Source organism: Mchenga conophoros, linkage group LG5, assembly GCF_057382185.1.
Source record: "Mchenga conophoros isolate Kocher_MC1m ecotype Shallow Benthic linkage group LG5, M_conophoros_male_GT1.1, whole genome shotgun sequence".
Lineage (NCBI taxonomy): Eukaryota > Metazoa > Chordata > Actinopteri > Cichliformes > Cichlidae > Mchenga > Mchenga conophoros.
In genome coordinates this window covers 38,588,523-38,605,266 of record NC_140530.1, presented here as the reverse complement: position 1 = coordinate 38,605,266, position 16,744 = coordinate 38,588,523, and positions in this window count along the sequence as shown.

The following is a 16,744-nucleotide window of genomic DNA, read 5'->3' as shown; positions in this document are numbered from 1 at the left end:
GCGACCTGTAGCCCTGACCCCCATCGTAAGCAAATGCTTCGAGAAGCTGGTCAGGGACTTCATCTGCTCTGCACTACCCGACTCACTGGACCCTCTACAGTTTGCATACCGCCACAACAGGTCCACTGATGATGCCATAGCCCTGACACTACACACTGCCCTGTCACACCTGGAGAAGAGAGACACGTATGTGAGGATGCTGTTTGTAGATTACAGCTCAGCATTCAATACCATCGTTCCCTCGAAGCTGGACAGGAAACTGCAGGATCTAGGACTGAGCAGCTCCCTCTGCAGCTGGATCCTTAGCTTCCTGTCTGACAGACGCCAGGTGGTCAGACTGGGCAGCATCACCTCATCCCCCATCACACTGAACACTGGTGCTCCACAGGGGTGTGTACTGAGCCCTCTCCTGTACTCACTCTACAGCTACGACTGCACAGCCACTAACAGCTCCAACATCATTGTGAAGTTTGCGGACGACACTACAGTGGTGGGTCTTATCACCAACGGTGATGAGACGGCTTACAGGGAGGAGGTCAGCGCCCTGACCCACTGGTGTCAAGACAACCATCTCACCCTCAACGTCGCAAAGACAAAGGAGTTGATAGTGGACTTCCGGAGGTGCAGAGAAGTACACACCCCCATCACCATCAACGGCGCTGCTGTGGAGAGAGTGAGCAGCTTCCGGTTTCTTCGTGTACATCTGGCTGAGGATCTTACGTGGTCAGTACACACAAACAAAACAGTGAAGAAGGCGCAGCAGCGCCTCTTCTTTCTCAGGAGACTGAAAAGATTCGGCATGAGCCCCCGCATCCTCAGGACCTTCTATCACTGTGCCATTGAGAGCATCCTCACTGGATGCATCACCACCTGGTACGGCAACAGCACCGCCTACAACTGCAAAGCTCTCCAGCGAGTAGTGCGGTGCTCTGAACGGATAATTGGAGGTGAGCTTCCCTCCCTCCAAGACATCTACAGGAAGCGGTGCCTGAGGAAAGCGGGGAGGATCATCAAGGACTCCAGTCACCCCAGCCATAAACTGTTCAGACTACTTCCATCAGGAAGGAGGTTCTGCAGCATCCGGTCCCGTACCAGCAGACTGAGAGACAGCTTTTTCCATCAGGCCATCAGACTGCTGAACACGTCATAGACACCTCAGCTTCACTACTGGAACTTCAACATTATGCACTCCATACTGTACAGTAATGCCACTGTTTTGCACATATTCAACTCTGTATATTTTTAGATATTTTATTTATTGTTTACTCTATTTAATTTGTAAAATATGTGTGTACACACACACACACACACACACACACGTAGAAAAATATTTAGTATACACATCCAGAAATGCATATACTATTATATATTGTACATATATTTATTAGTTTCAGATGTAGCCATTCTTGTATTTTGCACAACTCTGTTGCTTGTGAAGCTCGCACACAAGAATTTCACTCACATGTGCTGTACAAATGTACCTGCACATGTGATGTGACAATAAAAGTGATTTGATTTGATTTGATAGAGTGTTTGTAAGTGCGTGGCTCTATGGTGTGAATGTGTACACGTGTGTGTGTGTGTGTGTGTGTGTGTGTGTGTGTGTGTGTGTGTGTGTGTGTGTGTGTTATTTGATTACATGGATATTTACGTGTGTGTGACTGCTGAGCTTTCTGAGTCTATAAAACATACTGTGGCCATTCAGCGGGTGATTACATGTTAGCACAAACTTTACAGAGGTGAGCTCACCACTGCTGTGTGTGTGTGTGTGTGTGTGTGTGTGTGTGTGTGTGTGTGTGTTGCCAACACTAACACTGTGCTGACTGGACTAATTAACCTATGCTTATCACCCCTCCTCCATCCCGCCTCCCGCTGTCCTCCTTAGAACAGAAGTACTGCACTTAAAGCATCAGACTGCTTTATTTGTCATAATGTGTCTGTTGCATCTCTGTGGTCATGCTAACTTTGCCCCCCCCCCCCCCCCCCCCGAACTCCCTCACAGAAAGCCTGTATTGGTGCAGAAAGCTTGACATCACAGGTGCTTCCCAAAATAACTTGATTTTTACATAAACTTTTTAAAACAGTTCTGTTTAAGTTCTGTCTCACTGAGGCAAAGCGGACTAACATGTCACTGAAGGGATTGAGGACGGATTGGGGAAAACCCAATTCTAACTAAGAAAAAAAGCATAAAACATAAAAGCACTCGAGCTTTTCCTGTTTGTGGGCACAAAAGATCACTTTTTAAAGTTTATTTTATCCAGTGAAAGTGGGAAGGCATCACCATAGCAATGACAAAAAAAAGTTTTCAAAGACATGACATTTCTTTTACATTAACCCAAACCACCAATATAAATCCAACCCAACAGTTTTTAATGTCTCTCCTCAAAATTTTTTTTAAAGAAAGTATGACTTAAACATGGCTAACAGCAGCTAACACTAGCTAACAGCAGTTAATGCTAACACACCGCAACTAACAGTAGCTAACAGCGGCTAATAGTAGCTAACTGCAGCTAACACTAGCTAATGCTAGCATACGGCAACTAACAGTAGCTAACAGCGGCTAATAGTAGCTAACTGCAGCTAACACTAGCTAACAGCAGCTAACTAGCTAATGGCAGCTAACAGAGTAAAGAGACGTGAATACCAGGTGAGGTAGAGACTGAGGTGTAGATTGACAGTCAACACTCACTACAGATGAATGGTGGTTGGAGTTGTTTGATTTACAGTGGCCGCTGTAGCTAGAATTGTGCACTTGAATCGCGAGGGCTAAGAAAGCATCACTCACTTGGCTAAAATCTGCAATCTACTGACATGTAGTGATGAGATTTTACACACTGTAACTTTAAAGATGGGGAATATTAATTTAATGTGCATGAACACAAAATGAAAGGACAGGAAATAATTCTGGGATTTTAAAGAACTACAAAAAGTTACATTTGTGTCCAGCATCTTGAATCCACGGGTTTAAGGTCACAACTATTCAACAAACTGCCATGAGACTGTGTTGAAGGAGAGCTTGAGTAAAATGTGACATTAAAGCTTGTTGCACTGCACTCGATTCTCAGAGTGGCCTTAAACATTTCATCCCCAAAATGTATTTTTTACTTGATATTGCAAATGTTTGAAACATATTATATGTGCAGAGTTTTTACCTGTAATGTTTAATACAATTATTTACATGATATTTCTATTTAAAGTTAATCTACAGACTTCATCCAGCACTGATATTAAGCTGCCAGACATGTGCAGAGCAGCCGTGATTTATTCCCTGACCTGCTGTTTCTGTTTAGTTTGTGGAAGTTGTAAAGCTCTGGGTGATCTTTTGTATTTATTGAATAAAAAATAAAATAGATTTCTGCTCTGAATGCTGTGGCACACCCAAGATGCATTGAAAACCCACAAGAACACCGCTCCATATCTGCAACTGTTCTGGCTTTATATGTGTCTGTAAACTTGAAAATGCTTCACTCAGATTCTTTGGGTGATGTAACAATACTTTGCAATGCTGCTTTTGTTTAACTGCTCCCTCGGTTTTACTGCTTGGTTTTCTTTTGAGCCGATAGTTATTTTTTCTGTAAGAGTGCTGAGATTTGGCAAGATTTTGTAATTATTATTTTCTTATTTATTTCCTCAGTAGGGAGTTTGATAAGGATGCCAACTAGAAAAGTAGCTGGTCGAGGCAACAAGTCTGCAGAGGCAAAAGCTAAACAGCTGCGAAAAGATATAAAAGAAAAACTACAAATAAGGTCAAATATATGGCATTGAAAAAGATGTTAAATGAACAAAAATTATACTAAATAAATACAAAGATATGAAACAACCAGAAAGATCAAGTGTTTGAAAAACTGACATAAAATGAAGACAAATAGATGCAGAATGACAGAAATAATAGAGAAAGGCAGCTGCAAACAGAAGTAACCCAGAAGCCTCTTGTCTCATAGTGTGTCCATGTAGCAGGATGCTGTAGGGGAGTATGATGTTTCTATCCACATTTATTCTTCAGCAAGAAGCTGGAGTCCAAATGCTCCCCATGGCTTGGCTGGTACTGCACAGCTGGCAGCAATCGGTGTGCGAGTGTGTGAATGAAAGGCAAAGTGTGAGCGCTTCACATGAAATCACTGTAGTCCAGTTGAAACTGGAGTTCTCTGTGGTCCTTTTTTACCCACATGTCTGCGTCCCACCTCCTTCTAAAGCAAAATGACGTTTTCAAAAATGAGAAAAACAAAACAAAAATCGGGAAAATTATTATCAGAAAGTTAACAATGAAGACATCCTGTAATCACTCAAAGGTCTTTTAGCCTCATAGAGTGTTTTTCTTCTTATTTAGGCTACGTCCACACGTACCCGGGTATTTTTGAAAACGCAGATTTTTCTATGCGTTTGCACCTTTCATCCACACGTAAACAGCGTTCACTTTTAAAAACGCCTGCCAGGGTGGATATTTTTGAAAACTCCGTTTTTGCATTTACGTGTGGACGAGGAAAACGGAGAAAACGGAGAAAACGCAGCGTCAAAGGTGTGCGCCTTTTTTGACGTCACACTGTGCGCCACGTTATTGTTTCGGTGAAACGAATTTCTACAATACTGTTAATTGTTAATTGTTCTCTCTGCAGTGTTTAAATGCTTACATATACACACACAGTTACTGTCCCTCCACACATACGACTCTGTTCTGCTTCTATGCCCCAGCTTTGTTTACTATTTCCAACCGAGGCTTCTAGACTTCTGATTGGCCAACATTTCTGCACGGTTAGGAATCTAGCGCCACCTGCTGCTTTGGCATGTTCTTAGCAGCGTTTTCCTTCATTTCTGCCTTTACGTGTGGACGGGATTATTTTTTAAAATGAAAACGGAAAATCTCCGTTTTCAAAAATACCCGTGTACGTGTGGGCGCAGCCTTAGAGACGCGTCGTTCGTATGAAAATGGTGAATCATACTTTTATAGCATTTTTCAACATTTGCTTAACTGTGCACTCAAAACACTTCTTACTACAAGCCTCAGCATAGTGACCAACACATTCACACAGTGCACGCTCTGTGCCTTTAATCCTTTCTAATGATCACGTGCACCTATTGATCAGTTTGTCAAATGTTCAGTTTGTTTCAGTTTTATCTTCTGTCACGTGACGCTGTGTGGCAGAACACTGGAAAATTCAAAGAAACAAACAAAAGACGAACTGGAAACTCGGACTTATAACTATGTAACTGACAACTGGGAATAAGCACGGACACAGCAAACGGTGACAATAGGAGAATGAGCAGAGGGAGACTCAGGACTTAATCCACACAGGATAACGAGAGAATGGGCAACAGGTGGGTACACGGCTGGAACTGATTAACAGGACAGAGGAAGCAAAACAGAACACAAGACAAAGACTACCAAAATAAAACAGGAAGCAGATGGACCAGACACACAGGACAGGGAAGCAAACACTGAGACGAGACTGACTGGACAGAGGGAACACAGTGAGGGCACGGAGACGAGGAAGACGAGCACAGAGAACGAGGGACAGAGAGACAGATGCAAAAGGAATTAAACAACCTAAAATAAATCTGCACCGCGAGTGACAAGAAAACAAGATTCAAGACTCCACAAACTCAAAATACTGGGTCAAATACCCACAACCGCGACGTCTTCAGTCACAGACACGTCATAAACTGTCCCCACACAGTTTTCGGGGACACCACAGCGTATCACTGAGCTCTGACTGTCACTGTGGCTCGTGCTGGTAGCGCTGTGAAGCTGTGTTCCATTACAGAGCAGCTTTGGGCTGAATACTAACATCTGCATGTGATGAAGCTAACATGCTGATGTTCGCCATATTCCTTTGGGATGTAACCATGCCAACATTTGTACAGCTGAGGATCATGGGAATTATCAGAGACGTTTCAACATTAAATAATGAGTATTATTGTTTGATGTCATCACATAATGGCAGTAATTAACCATGACCCAGCTGTCTTATGTCATTATCAGGTAGGGATGGGAATCAAGAACTGGTTGTTATAGAGAACCGGAGTTCTCCCAGCAGTTCAGTTTGATCCCGCTCATCCTCCTGCACTCGGTCAGCTGGTTTCAGTTCGTGTGCGGGGGGAGGAAAACAGTGGTGCGGTCTACATGAGTACGGACATCACTTTTAATCTCATTGGACAAAAGGACGAGAGCACGATGGTAAAGTCCAAACTGCATCCACAACAGAAACAACCAAAAGCTGCTAACACAGCTTTAGCTCTGTGAGAGCATCTGCACAGACGGCTAACACGCAGGCAGCAAAGGCAGCGATGTTAAAGCTGAGCCTGTGCACACCTCAGCCTGCAGCCTCCATTTCTACCTGTGCATGTTTCTAGGGTAGAATCACCGTCGTGATCGCTTTACAGTCCCTTTGTGCTGGTTGTCATCTTTGCTCTGTGTTTATATGTAAATACTAAGAGATCATACGGTTGGTGTGTGTGGGATGGCAGCCTCAGGTTTATTTCTTAAATAGTTAGGCTGGATCAGGTGATCCTGAGTCCTCCCTTAGTCACACTGCTGTAGATCGAAGCTGCTGGGGATTCCCATGATGCACTGAGTGCTTCTTCTTCACTCGCTTTTTTCACTCACTATGTGTTTATACACCTCTCTGCATTTAATCATTAGTTGTTATTAATCTCTGGCTCTCTTCCACAGCATGTCTTCCTCTCCTCGCCCCCAACCAATCACAGGATGGCTGCCCTGAGCATGGAGATTTCTTCCTTCCCACTGTTGCCAAAGCGCTTGTTCAAAGGGGTTCATATGATTGTTAGGGTTTTCTCTGTTTTCTTTGTTTGTCTATTACCCATTTACATAAATAAAATAGAGCGAGGGGCCGTCTCGGTCTCCTGGATGATACTCTTTAAAGCGTGATGGTTGGGCTGAACCCCCGTGACTCAAAAAGAAAGGTTAGTATGACTGAGGCTTTCATGGTTGTAAGCAGAACGGGGAACAGACAGCGGAAAGCAAACAAAGAAACAGATTTCCCAAAATGCAGTTTGGGCACATGTATTCATTCTATAACGCCAGGTTAGTTTTTAATGAGCTTTTTATGTATTTGTAAACAGTGAATATGGAAAGAAGTTTTGGGCTCAAGATCCTCGGGCTACACCAGAAGTTCTGAAAAAGCTGAACAAAAGAAAGCAAAGCACTGGAACAAAGTGAAACAAGGAGCCAAAGCATTTCAGGCTCATCCATGGTCAAAATCACAGCTCTGCAGAAGTACAGCAGAGTAGGCCACAGTGTTAGCTGAAGAGAAAGGCCCCAAACTTTAACGGCACGCCAAGTAAGTTTCCCATATCCTGTTTCTGTTATTTTCTGTTTTTACCGTCACATTGGTGCTTTTTTGACTGGTTTGGGGCATGTTGTTGTAGAACTCTATGAAAGTCTCTATTGTGGATAACTCAGACTCTTCACTTTCTATCTGATTGCAGATTACTTCAGTGAAGGAAATGCTGATTTACAACTATAATCTTTCACTCTTGTGTCTGTTCAGCAGCAGTTTTCTGGAGAGCTGAGAATAGAAGAAAAACATCTACCCAAAGATCGTCACTTGGCAAGGCTTCTGAATTTATTGCCGTGCAGAAAGTAGCACTCGATCCTTTCTGCTGATGATGTTTGCAGGAGCTGGAAAAATGTCACGACTCTCATGATGTAAGTGGTAATGAATGAGTGCAACATCACGAGATCAGAAGCCAGGCCTTTCACTACCTCAGGCCCAGAAGACGTTCTTTGTTTTATGCGAGACCAGAGGCGATCTCGGGTGATGACAAGCTACGTTTTGTTCATGACTTTCACCTCAATCCAGCAGGAAGTCCAGGTCCCCGCTCTGCTTTTACCATTCTGGTTATTCCACTCTAATCAACAGCTGGCATTGTGTCCCGTACACGAAAGGCATCAAATAAAGCCAAGGCCAAGACAAACTTCTGAAAAGTTCCTTTTTAGAATTCGGAAATGAAAAAATGTTCAATGGGCTCTAATTCTCCTCATTCCTGCACGGCTGACCTGTTTGACATGTGAAAGCTAACGTGTTGTGAATAAAGTTTTGAAAACATGAAAATTTATTTTGGCCTAAACTGTTGTGTTTCTGAGGAGAGAGGCGTTACTGGGCAGGAAAACAAGAGATTGGCTAAAGGCGAGTAAGCATTGCAGAGCGGGGTGCGCTTATTTGTAGGTGAAAACAGGTCAGCACAGGAGGGGGTGGCCATGAGTGTCCAGAGGAAGGACATGTGAGAGGAGATAGTCCAAGAGATCCAGAGGGAGGAGAGATCCAAGAGAGCCACGATGGGCAGGAGGGCCGGCCACAGACGGAGGTGATTAGGAAACCTTTGGTTTGTAGACTGATTGATTTAGTTGCACCAAACAGAACCAGCGTTGCAGAGTGGGACAAGAGGAGATGGATCTGAAGAAACTGGGAACAAAAAAGGCAAAGTTACAGACGAGCATGAACGAGGAACACAACTGTTTGATTCCCATTGCTAGTGTCAGATTCTTTCCCGTGACTCAGATAAATACCTGCAGACTTGATTCTTGATTCTGTTTGACCTTTCTGCCTTTGATGAAAATCGAGTCCATCTTTACTCTATGGGCCCAGGAACATCCAGGAACCTGATGGAGGAATATTGGAAATCTTCTGAATGAATGAATGTGTGAGATGTTTCTGAGTCCAGTTTAGCTTCATACTACCGCACACTTGTACTGCTGGGTGCTGCCCCTCAGCAGGCTCACTGAAGTTGGCCAATCCAAAGAAAGTGACTTTATTAGAGGCCAAGAATAAAAAATATGGGTCTGGAAATGAACAGAGCTTCTAACTTTTAGTGAGAAAATGTGTCCCTTTGCTTAAAGGCGGACACAGTATTTTTACATGCTACGCAGTCATGCTGGTACTTTTGCTTAGGCCTGCAGTATTTTTTCACAGCTGTTAGCAGCACATACATGCAAACTTTCAAACAGTTCTCCTTCCTGTGTGTGTGCGTGTGAGCTGAAACACACACACAGGAATACAGTAGAAATACTGTAGTCTGATGTTTTAGGGAGGTTTGACACACACGCTCTGCTTTGCCAGGAAACACTTTAATGAAACCTAGAACTTAACTTCATTGCCTTTTCACTCCTCTGGATTATTCCTTCACCTCAAGGCCACATCTCTCTCTCTCTCTCATTATACACATGGAAGCGTTTCCAAACCTGACTGTCGGCACATTACCGTCTTTACCTGTCTGCTGCTCCAACCCTTCTACTGTTTCCTCTGGATGATGTTTTCCTAAGTAAGTGCTCGCAGAGGATAAAATATCAGAGCGGCTGCAGCTGGGGTTAAAGGAGTTATGAAATACATGATATAAAGAGCTGATTATATCCCTGATTTGGACTGGATGGCTGACCGCCAAGCCTGCAGGTCGTAGTTCACCTCTGGTCTGTTGTGATTATATGAAACAGGTTTTATAAGTTTTATGACAAAAAGTGTCAAGCAGAGGGCACGAAGGGTCTGACCACAGACTGCGAGAGGAACGAGGTGACAGCCGCCAAGAAGTCAAGTTTGTGGATCGCCTCCTGGTGGCTGGATGCAGTACGAGTTATAAGCCCCACCCCTCCATCTTGGCCAATAGGACGTGAGCCAAACGAAACAAAGACAAACAAAAAGACAATGAAGTTCTTCTCATTAGTTTGATGTTTTCTCATGTGTTTATGTTCTTGATACGTGTGCTAATCGTTAAAAACTGTGGTCACCACCAGCTGCTCTGAATGAAGCGGACACACCTGCAGACGTCTGCACAGAAGTTCAACGCTCCTCTTTGATCTCGTGATTTATCTCTATCATCTGTTTCAAAGCCCTAAAGCTGTATTTTTAGACATGAACTTTGGACGGTGGAGGAAGATTCAGGCTCGTCTTGTCTTACACGGTATAATAAAGTTGTCCACTTCAGACACTTTCCCACTTCTGAAAGTATTCCCTCTGGTTTAGTTGAGGGAGTTACCTGGGTAGATCACACAGGAGGCAACACATGCTGGACGGTGTCGTTTCTATGAACAAAATCCTCAGCTGGGCATCACTGGCATGTGATCAGCCTCATACAGGTGAGAATCTGACGGCACAGGCTTTACAGCAGCCATCATGTTGTAAATGTACACTTTTATATTATATATACTCAGTGTTGGGGAGGTTACTTTTGTATTCTACTACAGATTACAGATTACATGCCCCAAAATGTATTTTGTAACGTATTCTGAATACTTTGGATTACTTAATATATTATCATGCTTTTTACAACTACATGAATGTCCTATTGCTGTGTGATTCATTACTATTACTGAAGGTTACTCTCCACACCAACACCAACCAGATGTTTAAATCTTAATATAAATGAGTAACAGTAGGTGGACATTAGGTAAAGTTGCACTTTTTGCAGCGATCTCTATTCAGCGCGTATATAAAACAGGTCCGCGGCTCCGAACCGTAGTAAAGGGACCTCTGGCTGATACGTCGGGTTCGTGTCGGGCTCGTAGCTGAAAACTAGCTTTACTTTGTTGTCTGGGTCAACTTTGCTAGTGAGAGACAGAGAGAGGCGTTGAAAGGCTGCTGCAACAGAACTTATTGTTTCAGAGGAAAACACGAACACAGCGTACAGTCGAGTCTTAACAGCTTACTTACAGCTGGGCTCGTCAGGCTCTCTGTTTGGCTGCAGTGGTTATTATTATATTTACATGCTTCCAGCTCCCGTTTCTGCTCGGTGACAGCTCCTACTTTTCAACTCTCCTTTTTTTGCACATAACGGGTATAGGGCGATGCCTGTAACACTGCTCATATTGCCTTCATATTAAATAATTTTTTGAATAAAAATTTTAAACAATATTTCTTCACGTCATTTTGCGGGCGACATGGACCGTGAGACTGAGACACAGGCATTAGAGCCTCTTAATGCGTGTTTTGTTTGGGTTTCCACCGGTGTGGAATTACCAAAGATAGAGAGGGGACAGCCTAACACAGGCCCACGGCTGTGAATTAGATTTGTTCCTCTGTTAAATCTGACCCAAATTAAACCTTTGGTACTTTGTTGGTCTTCGTTTAAACTCATTATAGAAGTGTTTCCATTTAAACATACTCTGCAAAAAGATTAGGATGACAGCTGACACATTTTCAGACACTAATTTGTATTTCCCCATTTTTTTAATTACTTACTTTCATTTATTTGACACTGTCCTGCTGAAATAGCCCCCCCCATACAATCAGAGAGGCAGGCTTTAAACTGAGAGCTGATAACAAGCCTTTTTAGTCTTGAGGATGCAGCGTCCATGTTTTTATCTTTCTGCTTCAGGCTCTGGAGCACTCACATAAGTGGCCATTGGGTGACAAACATACATAAAGATGATAATAATATCATTTATTTCCACTCAGTGTGCTTCCACGGCTGCCATTTATTTGCACTGTGATGGCTGCACATTTAAAAGTTACAGCTTACTGAGTGCATTCAGGTCTGACCCACAGCCTAATGAGCCAAACGTTTGTGGCTGGATCAAAGTGTAAATCAGCCAATTGGAATCAAGCATAAAAACATATTTGTACATTTTCTGCATCTTCAGCCACCTAATTCTCTGGTGATCGTGTTTGTTGGAGTGCTCTGCCTGGATTTTTCTCCATATTTTAAAGGTCTTGACCTCACTCAGTGGAACTTACGTTACGATTGGTGCTATATCGATAAAATAGAAGTGTGTTATCTTACTTTCTTTCATGACATGTAATATTAATTCTTTCTGTGATCACATATTTAATTTTGTGTCTCACGTGGAAAGTTGTGTTTTTAGTTGTTCAAATGTAAACATGACATCTAAAGTTTCTGCTTCGGTGCTGCACGCTGAACGTCACCGCCTCACTCAGCAGCAGCAAGCGTATCGTGTTTCGCGAACACTCGCAAAGACAACGTGTGCGCACACAGACGCGCGACACGCCGTGCCGTGCTCGTGCCCACGCACACACATGCAGAGTTGGCCTTCAACGCACAGCTGGAGCAGCTGTGGCGCTTAGATCATCAGTTTGTACAGCAGGCTGGTACCCTGTCCTGCGTCAGGAGGTGTTAGCGGTAACATTAGCCAGGGGGGTGGAGGAAGGAAGAGCCAGGGGCTGAAGGCGGGAGGAGGATGGGGAGCGTTAAAGAGAAACAGAAAGAGAGAGCGAGGTGGAATTGGTCATAACGTGTCATTCCTGTTGTTGTTTTAGCCCCACCATATAAACGCTCAGGAAATCAGGCCGTCTTAGCAGGAGAGCCGCTCCGCCACCACACTCACACACCCTGTTCCTCTCCTCTCGTTTGGACTCCCCCTTGTTGCCTCGTTTAGCCTTCGCAGGCCAGCAGCCTTGGACGCGTTTCATCTCCAGTACATCCGCCAATCGTTGGCTGCTTATGCACAGTCCACTGTGACAGGCCGCAGCTCCCTGCATTCAGTGCACAACTCAGCACAGACCAGGGTGCATGCAAATAAATGCCGCTCTGTGCTTAATGCAGTCCTCAGTATAAGTTACATGGGACAGTTGTTGGTGTCTGAACTTCATATTTTGAAGTCACCGTGATGAAGTACATATATTTGAAGATGGTGGAGCGCTAAAGCATCAGTTTAAGGCAGGAATGTGCATTCGTAAACTCTACAGATGCATTATACAGCACAGACTTATTAAACAAGCACTACGGCGCAACAAGTCGGATTATTTCATTAAAATCTGTTCAGGGACTCCAGTTAGCTGAGTTGAAGCCTAGCACACAGCTAGCTGCTACAGTCACCTGTGTCACCATCCACCTGTCAGTCAAAGAGGCCACACCTTTATTGAAAAGTAACTCAAAATGTTGACTTACTTTCCTCAAAATTTTGAGTTAATAAGTTGAAATTTCGAGTTATGGATACCTTTTTTTTTATTATTGGCAGAAACGGGCTTCCATACATTTCTGCTGCACATTTTAACATGTGTGTTTGTGGGGGGCCGACTCATGGCTGGAGCCTCTGCTGGACATCAGAGGAACTGCAAGTTTTTGCATTTACAGTAAGCCTGTAGGCTATTTCTAGGTTATTTTTTCTAATTTTTTTTGTTTTCATTTTATACTCTTAGCACGGTTTTAAATAAAATTATTTACCACAGTATTATACTAAGATGTTCTTACATACTGCAGAGATGAAGACGAAGCTCCTTTTGGCTGCTCCAGAGTGTTTAAGCTGGATTCCTTTCCTGAGGCAATTGAAGGTGAGTAATGCAGACTTCTGGAAAGTCCTTCAGCGTGGTATTTTTGAATTCTGACAAGTTGCATTTTAATCCTGTTGCACCAGGTTTGGCACCTACAGTCAGCTATGGGAGTTTGTGTGCAGTGCCACCGGTCAATCATATTACTCACAACTATTACGTGCAGCACCAATTTCCAACCAGAGCTACTTGCAGCCCAGATGGAACATGGAAAGATTAGCTCAGCTAATCTGAACAAATGCTCATTACGGTTTGAACAAATTAAAATCCAAATAGTGGCCCAAGAAAATTTTGGTGAGCAGGAACAATAAATGCTGATTTCCAGCTCCATATTTTTCAACTGCATAGGTTTTGCATGACTCGTGGTTGAAAACAAAAACAAACTATTCACTCCGTTCTCTGTCTTCAGCAAGCTTTTAGTTATTCTCTCTGTAAGCCAGCTCTGTTCTTATTGGCTGCCACCTAAAAACAGAAGGTTTGAGCAGTGGATGGGCGGGGCTTGAGTGTTTAAGATGACTGAGGGCTCTCACTCTCAATGATACTATACAGACTCAACAGTTTAAAAATACATCTGGTGGATGGATACATCTGGAGCAGTGCTGATTTGAAGAGTCCTCATTCTGCAGACAGCCGGACAGGTGAGGAGTGAGACTGGGAGGATACTGGCCGTTATTTCCAACATTCATCAGGTTGTGAAGTCCTCAGAGTCCCACCGTGACATCCTGAGGCATCAGAAGGAGTGTGTTCAAGCCTGAGCTGTGGTACATGTTAGACATGCTGGAGATCCAGCAGCCAGCGCAGACGCACAGATAACAGCTGACTGTGAGATCTGAGAGACCTAAAAACAGCAGCTACAGCAAACACAGCTCAGAGGTGCACCAGTAGATGATGTAAGTAGAGTTAAATCAAGGGTTCGGGTTTGTATTTTACACTTTTCATCTGTACTTTGGGATCACACCTCCCGAGCAGTCGTTCAAGCGTTTAATCGTTTTTGCTACTTTCTGCAGTTAAGAACCAAACTGTAGACAACAAACCAGAAAGTTAAACCAATTGAAGCAAACACCTCATTTTTCATGCTTTTTCTCCCTGCACATGCTAAGCAGTGTGACTGTTTATCCACTTTATAAAACCAAACCATAACCAGGATTAAATCAAAGGTAACACATAAACAGCTGCCTAACCAGTCAAGCGAGTTTTACCAGGGTTTCAGCATCTACCTGAGGTTAGCTTCAGCCAGGAGGTATAATCAGTGCACAGTGTGTTGGTGTGTATCCCTCTCGGATTGGTGGAGACAGGAAGAAAATCACCAGGTTGGTTAAAGAAGTGAGAGAAGCTTAAAGGTTCAGTGCACAGACCCCCGTGGAGGACCCCCATCTGACTACATTTATAAACTGTGTGTGTGTCTCTGAGGAGAGGTAGGATCTGTGTGTGTGTGTGTGTGTGTGTCTCTGAGGAGAGGTAGGACCTGTGTGTGTGTGTGTGTGTGTGTGTGTGTGTGTGTGTGTGTGTGTGTGTGTGTGTGTCTCTGAGGAGAGGTAGGATCTGTGTGTGTGTGTGTGTGTGTGTGTGTGTGTGTGTGTGTGTGTCTGAGGAGAGGTAGGATCTGTGTGTGTGTGTGTGTGTGTGTGTGTGTGTGTGTGTGTGTCTCTGAGGAGAGGTAGGATCTGTGTGTGTGTGTGTGTGTGTGTGTGTGTGTGTGTGTGTGTGTGTGTGTCTCTGAGGAGAGGTAGGATCTGTGTGTGTGTGTGTGTGTGTGTGTGTGTGTGTGTGTCTCTGAGGAGAGGTAGGATCTGTGTGTGTGTGTGTGTGTGTGTGTGTGTGTGTGTGTCTCTGAGGAGAGGTAGGATCTGTGTGTGTGTGTGTGTGTCTGAGGAGAGGTAGGATCTGTGTGTGTGTGTGTGTGTGTGTGTGTGTCTCTGAGGAGAGGTAGGACCTGTGTGTGTGTGTGTGTGTGTGTGTGTGTGTGTGTGTGTGTGTGTGTGTGTGTATTCATTAATCGTCCTTTTCTCTCCCCTCATGCCGCGGCCATTCCTGTTCATAGCCTGGTCACTTCCTGGATCAGTTACTGCAACTCTCTTCTTTTTGGTCTTAGTCAAAAATCTATCCATCAGCTTCAGCGTGTCCAGAACTCTGCAGCTCGTGTCATCACCAGGACCCCTTCTATGCACCACATCAGCCCTGCTCTGCAGCAGCTTCATTGGCTTCCAGTTAAATATCGCATCAATTTCAAGATACTTTTGTATACATTGAAGGCTATTCATCATCTCTCTCCTTCATACCTCTCTGACCTGGTCCAGATCACCATCCCTTCTCGGTGTCTCACATCCTCCTCTTCTCTTTCTCTTTCCATCCCTTCTCTCCGGCTAGCCACCGTGGGCCGCAGGGCTTTCTGCTGCTCTGCCCCCATCTTTGGAACTCCTTCCTCCTGAGATAAGAGACATCACTTCCCTCCCTCTTTTAAGTCCAGAATCAAAACTCACCTGTTCACATTAGCCTATCGCACATAAGCTTTTCCATCCTGCTGCTTTAATTTATTTAATTTATTTGCTCAACGTTTTAATCAGATGGCTGGCTCTTCTCAAAGTGAAGGAGAAGCAACTCCACTCCAAGCTTCTTCCAGATGTCTGGCGTGTTATCCTACCTCCAAGGCTGAACCCAGCGACCCTACGGAGGAATTCATTTTGGCTGCTTGCATCCACAACCTCATTCTTTCAGTTACTACCATGAGCTCATGACCACAGGTGGGGATTGGCGTAGATTTAGATTTGATAGTAAATCCAAAGCATCACCATCCAGCTAAGATCCTTCTCCAATCTCCACCATGATGGCCTGATACACCTCTAGCTCCACCTTCCCATCGCCTGAAAACATTATACAACATGCCTGAACTCGGTGACGTGGGGGAGCAACCCAGAGGAGGCCATCTATTCTTTTATCATCTGGAAGTAAACGACCATCTTTGGTCTTACAGAACTCACCCACAGATTTGACTTCGGGACTCTCTGAGCGCCGTGTCTCTCTGTAATAGTTTCGCTGGCCAATAACAACATAACCAAAGGTTGAGTTAGATCACCTGATCCAGGACTAAGTATAAAATTATCAAAAAGGAAAAGTCTTTCAAAAAAGAGAGGGTCTGTCTCCTGAAACTGGAATATTGTGCTAAAGCTCAGGAGTTATGTTCCTAAAACTAATCTAAATCTTAGCTTAAACTAAGCCTATTCAGTTTTTCAGTGGACGTAACAGCGATATGCTTCAGGTCCTCCAAAGGAAGTCGTTCCCTTTAACGCGACTGTGTAAACAGACTTCTGTCCCCACAACATGAGTAATACATGAACACAGACGCAGTGTATCGCAGGCAGGATGGCGGCGTGGCAGCCATTATTTATGTCTGCTTTCTTTAGCGAGGTTTCTCACAGAAACAGGAGCCGAGCAGGAATCCAACACTTCCTCTCCGCCTGTCATTTATCACTCTTTATTAATACAAAAACGCACAACTGCAGACACAGACAATC